The sequence below is a fragment of the Tympanuchus pallidicinctus genome, unplaced genomic scaffold (genome assembly GCF_026119805.1).
Source record: "Tympanuchus pallidicinctus isolate F22 unplaced genomic scaffold, pur_lepc_1.0 scaffold11, whole genome shotgun sequence".
Taxonomy (NCBI): domain Eukaryota; kingdom Metazoa; phylum Chordata; class Aves; order Galliformes; family Phasianidae; genus Tympanuchus; species Tympanuchus pallidicinctus.
The window spans coordinates 3754941-3761547 of NW_026294627.1; the positions used below are offsets into that span (position 1 = coordinate 3754941).

At 42.7% G+C, this 6607-nt stretch overlaps 1 pseudogene; it reads left to right on the forward strand.

Moving 5' to 3' along the window:
* Positions 1-3116: 3116 nt before the first annotated feature.
* On the forward strand, positions 3117-5185 carry LOC128074984 (actin nucleation-promoting factor WASL-like; annotated as a pseudogene).
* The last annotated feature ends 1422 nt before the right edge of the window (positions 5186-6607 follow it).

Genomic DNA, 6607 nt, shown 5'->3' on the forward strand with positions numbered 1-6607 from the left:
ATAAAAAATATATATTTTGTGGAAAGACAAGTGCATTAGTTAGACACTTGACAGGGTCCCAAAGTTGTTAGTAACTGCTTTAGCTTCACAAGTTGATGGCCTAAGGGTTATTATGTCTACAGCAATGCCTGGGTTTTGTACCTAGATTTGAGCCAGACATGGAAGCAGGCTAGAATATAGATTGTTTTCATACAGAAATTCATTTTCCTCATGCAGCTGCATGAGGCAAAGAATGTGGGTATTTACCCTCAGCATGTCTGCAGATGACACCAAGCTGAGTGGTGCAGTTGGCATGCTAGAGGGAAGGGATGCCATGCAGAAAGACCTGGACAAGCTTAAGAGGTGGGCTTGTGCCAACCTCATGGAGTTAAACAAGAGAAGCACAAGGTCTTGCACCTTGGTCAGGGCAATCCCAAGCAAAGATACAGGTTGCGTAGAGAATGGCTTGAGAGCAGCCCTGAGAAGGACCTGGGAGTATCAGTTGCTGAAAAACTCAACATGAGCTGACAGTGTGTACTTGTATCCCAGAAGGCTAACTGTATCCTGGGTTGCATCAAGAGAAGTGTGACCAGCAGGTTGAGGGAGGTGATTCTGCCCCTCTGCTCTGCTCTCATGAGCCCCCACCTGCAGTTCTGCATCAATTTCTGGAGCCCCCAACACAAGAAAGACATGGAGCTGTTGGAGCAGATCCAGAGGAGGGCCACAAAGATGATCAGAGGGCTGGAGCTCCTCCCTTACAGGGACAGACTGAGAAAGCTGGGGCTCTTCAGCCTAGAGAAGAGAAGACTCCAGGGGGACGTTATAGTGGCCTTCCAGGACCTGAAGGGGCCTACAGGAAAGTCGGGGAGGGACTTTTTATAAGGGGACATAGTGACTGGATGAGTGGAAATGGCTTTAAACTAGAAGAGGGTACATTTAGACTCATCTAGATGAATAATTTAGAAAAACTGTCTAAATGGATTCAGGCCCCTTTGAGTGCTGATAGCCATACCTTTTGCCTCGAGTTGGAGTTATAAATGCACAACTATAAAGTGAATCAGGTAACATACAAATGAAATAAAATGCCTAACTTACTTTGATTACCTTGCACATTACCAAGCAGGATTTTTTATGGAAAAAGAGGATTTGATGTGAAGGAGTTAATGGCTCTAGGATATTAATACCATTTAGTCTTTTTTCTAGCCAATTTTCCAGCCAGTGACCTCAGTACAGCAAGCACTTACCAATACATTTTTATCACACATTCAAGTGGTCCCTATTGTAGTTATGGGTCCTTCAACCCAAGTTAATTAAAACAGTAAGATAAGGGAATTAATTCCCAAAGGTTAACTGATCCTCAGTTAGTATTGCAAGATGACACCAGCTGGGAGTACGATTCCCACAGCCAAGTGCTGTGCCACCATTTATTTACTGCTCTAGATTGCATACCTGGATCTCTACACTAAAAAAAGTCTTCTGAGCAGGATTTGCCTCCACAGTAGAAACAAAGTGGGAAAAAAAAATGTTGAGGTTCTTAATTTCTCCGTTTTCATGGCCACAAATTATACAAGACAGATCTTGTTATCCTGTTTCAGAAAAGATTCAAATGATTGTGTCAGGACTGTGAGCCCTGATAAATGGGGGCAAATGGTGGCTTGATCTGGGCTACCACAAACCCAGGCAGACTCAAATGTGAACACATTTCCTCAATATTCATCTGTTCAGGCTGACTCCTCTCAGGATTGAAGACATTTCCTGTGGTAAATAAAGGGCTATTACACAGAGTGTGAGGTATTGACTGTCAGAGTAGATTAAAATTAAATGGGGCCCATTTAACACTTGTTGCTTTTGCCAGTTTCATTTCTGAAAAACTGCACAAAAGTTATGACAAACCTGTACATGCAGATTAAGCAGAAATCGATAGACAGTGCTATTTCTGACTGAAATCACTGTAATAGCTTTCCTTCAGGAAAGTCTAGCAGACGATATGTGAAATAAGTACTTAAAAGCATCCATCAGTAAAACATGCCCTTCAAACACAGCTTGCGAACTGTTTTACCTAGCTGTGTATTCTTTTCTTAGAGAGTTCTTAACCTCCTTGGTTAATGCATTGAAATTTGACTGGTAGTGCTTACACAAAACACTTTCATCAAGTTGATGTCAATATATTACAATGTCATCGTCATTATTGTGCAGCTGAATCTTGCACATCATTATTAACCAACACCAACTCCAGCAAAGGATCCAGACATTAAAATCAAACAAAAAAAACTTATTCTTCATTTTACCAAGGTTAATTTAACTGCTTTTTTTTTTTTTTTTTTCTTTTTTCTTTTTTCTTTTTGAGGGGGATGACCTTTTTCTCATCCACCCAACACTGCAATTCAGGCACGTTTCTTTGATTTGATTCAATGTTTTCCTGCCAGCATAACTAAAATACTTCAGTGTGGTCATAGAATCACAGAATGGCTTGGGTTGGAAGGAACCTCAAGGATCATCAAGCTCCAGCCCCCATGCCATATGCAGGGCCACCAACCTCCACATTCAATACCAGACCAGGCTGCCCATCCAACCTGGCCTTGAACACCTCCAGAAACAGAACATACACAACCTCTCTGGGCAGCTGTTCCAGCACCTCACCACTCTCTCTGTAAAGAACTTCCCCTGATATCCAACCTAAATCTTCCCTCCCTCAACTTAAAACTGTTTCCCCTTGTCCTGCAGTTATCTACCCTTTCAAAGAGTTGACTCCCCTCCTATTCGTAGGCTCCCTTTAGGTACTGAAAGTCTCCAGGCTGAACAAGCCCAGCTCCCTCAGCCTGTCTTCATAGGGGAGGTGCTTCAGTCTCCTGATCATCTTTGTGGCTCTCCTCTGGACCCTCTCCAACAGCTCTCTGTCTTTCTTGTACTGGGGGCTCCAGACCTGGACACAGTATTCCAGATGGGGCCTCAGAAGGGCAGAGTAGAGGGGGACAATCACCTCCCTGTCCCTGCTGCCACCCATCTTCTGATGAAGCCCAGGATACCATTTGCTTTTTGAGATGCAAGAGCACACTGCTGGCTCATGTTAAGTTTCCCATCCACCAGGACTGTGCCAGCCCAGCCATGAGCAGTGCCCTGCAGCAGCCCCCTCAGCCATGACATGGCTTGTAAAGGATAATCCACAGAGGTCATATTTTATTAGAATATATGACATTAAGGAGGGAGCAGGAGCTATACAATTACTTCATATGTTCACGATACCAATTTGGGAGGGAGTGTTTATCTGCCAGAGGGGAGAAAGGCACTACAGAGAGACCTGAATAGATGGATTGATGGGCCAAGGTTAACTGCATGAGTTTCAATAGGGCCAAGTGTCGGGTCCTGCATTTTGGTCACAACAACCCCAGGCAACCTTACAGTCTTGGGGAGGAGTGACTGGAAAGCTGCCTATGGAAAGGATCCTTGATGTACTGATGGACATTCTGGCTGAATATGAGCCAGCAGTGTGCCCAGGTGGCCAAGAAGGCCAATGGCATCCTGGCTTGTATCAGGAATAGTGTGGTGAGCAGGACTAGGGAAGTCATTCTGCCCTGGTACTCAGAACTGGTCAGGCCTCATCTTGAGTACTGTATTCAGTTTTGTGCACCTCAGTATAGTAGTGACATGGAGGTGCTGGAGCAGGTCCAAAGAAGGGCAACAAGGCTTGTGAAAGGCTTGGAGAATGTGCCCTACAAGGAGTGGCTGAAGGAACTGGGGCTGTTTAGTCTGGGGAAGAGGAGGCTGAGGGGAGATCTTTTTGCTGTCTTCCAGTATCTGAAAGGTGACTGCAGCAAGCGCGGGCTTGGTCTCTTCTCACTGGTGACAGGTGACAGGACGAGGGGAAATGGCCTCAAGTTTTGCCAGAACAGGTTTATGCTGGATATCAGGAAAAACTTCTTTACAGAAAGGGTGGCTAAGCACTGGAATAGGCTCCCCAGGGAGCAATTCTATGATTCTATGATTCCATATAGTAGTCCTTGAGTATATTTTCATACCTTTGCTGGAAATACACGTCAAGTTAGTCTTAATTTTGCTAATGAAGAAGAGGCTAAATTATTCCACAAAACAGTAACAGATTTACTTGGACAATGGCAGAGAAAATTTGAAAAAAGACAAGACTCTCCCAATGGTCCAAATCTACCATTGGCAACTGTTCATATCAAAAACCCAGAAATTACAACTAACAGATTTTATACTCCTCAAGTCAACAATATTTCATATGCCGAAGAAAAGAAGAAAGGAAAAACTAAAAAGAGAAGATTGACAAAGGCAGATACTGGAACACCATTTAACTTCCAACGCATTGGACATGTTGGTTGGGATCCAAACACAGGTTTTGATGTGAACAACCTGGACCCAGAACTGAAAAACTTGTTTGATCTGTGTGGAATTTCAGAGGCTAAACTAAAAGACAAAGAAACTTGCAAGGCCATATATGATTTCACTAAAAAAACAAGAGGTATGGAAGCAGTTAAAAATGAACTGCACCACAGAAAAGCTCCACCATCACCTCCACCATGCCGAGGAGGACTCCCTCTGCCTCCACCACCACCTCCCCACAACTTGGGCTCTCCTCCTCCCCCTTCTAGGGGCCACAGGGCACCATCTCTACCTTCCTCAAGAGCCCACAGCAGCACCTCCACCCCCATTTCAATCTAGACCAGGTGCTGCAGTGCCCACAGCTCCTCCCAACAGGAAGTATCTTCTTCTTCCACCAGTGTGTTCATCCTCTGCATCATCCAGTCCTCCTCCATCTGCCACAGCAGCCAGTGGGTTATTGCTCCCCCCACCACCACCTCCTTCTCCGCTACTTCCTGGTCCTCCACCACCACCAGGCCTTCCTTCAGAGGTCGATTACTAGCTTTCAGTTTCTGCAGAACACAAAGCAGCACTCCTAGATCAAATCAGAGAAGGAGCCCAGTTAAAGAAAGTAGAACAGAACAGTTGACCAGTGTCTTGCTCAGGAAGAGATGCATTGTTAGACCACGTACAACAGGAGATAGAGCTCAAATCTGTATCTGATGGCCAGGAGAGTGCACCACCTACACCTGCACCCACCTCAGGAATTGTGAGGGCATTAATGAAAGTTATGCAGAAAAGGAGCAAAGCCATTCATTCTTCAGATGAAGATGAGGATGAAGATGGTGAAGAAGACTTCGAAGATGATGACGAATGGGATGATTGATCATATATTATATTTACATATTTTAGTGTGAATAGAATCACAGAATCTCAAGGTTGGAAAGGACCTGCAAGATCATTTAGTCCAGCCGTCCTCCTAAGTGATATACTAAACACTACTTTCTGCCTATGGATTCTGTAAAATTATTATGTAAGTGTTCTACCAGTTTGCTGTATATTTTTGTTGCCTTTCGCTTTTTCATTAATTAGTGCAATACCTCATTTAATCTGTAAAGGTTTGTCATAATCGTCTACAAAGCTACTCCCTGTTAATGTGTGCAAGTTTACACCTGAATGATCATGTACATGTAAATACTTTCCATTCCATCAGTAAGGGAGTTTAAATGTAAGATGTGACACTGACAAAAACCTTAATGTAATTCAGTTATAATGCAAGAACAAAAGCACTATTTTCATACCCTACTTTTTCTGTATCTAAATTTTCTTATTAAAGCCTACTATAGCACTATATTCTTTAAGTGACACAGGACTTAGCTTATTTAGACCCTTCATTTTGAATGCAATGCTACTTGAATGTTGAGGCTGCTTTAATACTATTGCAAGGTTTCAAATACATCACAACATTGCACTTCAAATCTTACCAGTATATTTTTCATAAAACAAAATCACTACAGAAGTGCACAGCTAGTTGTGAATATTGCCTTGCCCTAACTGTGGCAATGCTGACTGCTATTGAATGGCAGTAGTAGCTGAATACTTTAATTAGGGAACTTTCTATCTGAAGTTTAACAGGATGGTCAATGAAGTTAACAATACAGATTTATCTTATGTAAACTGGCAGGTGTCCAGTAACCATCCACTTGTTTCTACCAGCAATCTCTGTCTCCTTTTCCTTCTGTTTTTCCACCAGACAAACACACTGGAAGTTGAGCTTAGATAGCAGAGCAGGCAGTAAAACAGCAATAAATACATTCTCAGGAAGTTGTGGCTGTAAGGGCTCCATTGCCTGCAAAGTCTATTGTAAATTATGCATTGCTGTTTAGTACCCTTGACATTTTTAGTAAGTACAATAAAACACCTTTATAGAGTTGGAAAGAACTGTATGTCAGCTCAAGGGAAAAAAAAAAAAAAAAGAACAAATGAAAGACATAATTGTTTTATCTACAATACATTTCTTTAGTAGATTAGTACTGAAATGCACTGACTTTTTCCCCATCTACTAGGCAGGATTAAAACCTGGAAGGTCCCATATTTCATTCAGCCAGCCATTAGATTAGAAAATAAGGTGCAGAAAGGAAAAGCAAAGAAAACTGCAACTGTAAAGTTCAGAGCTACAGCAAGGAGCTGTACTTGCCAGCTTTTTAAAAGTAAACAGGACGTGAGGATGAGCAGGTATTAGTCAGTAGCTGTCCAGAGGTCAATCAGCATATCCTATATCAGCAGAATCTGTCCTGTACCAAAATCC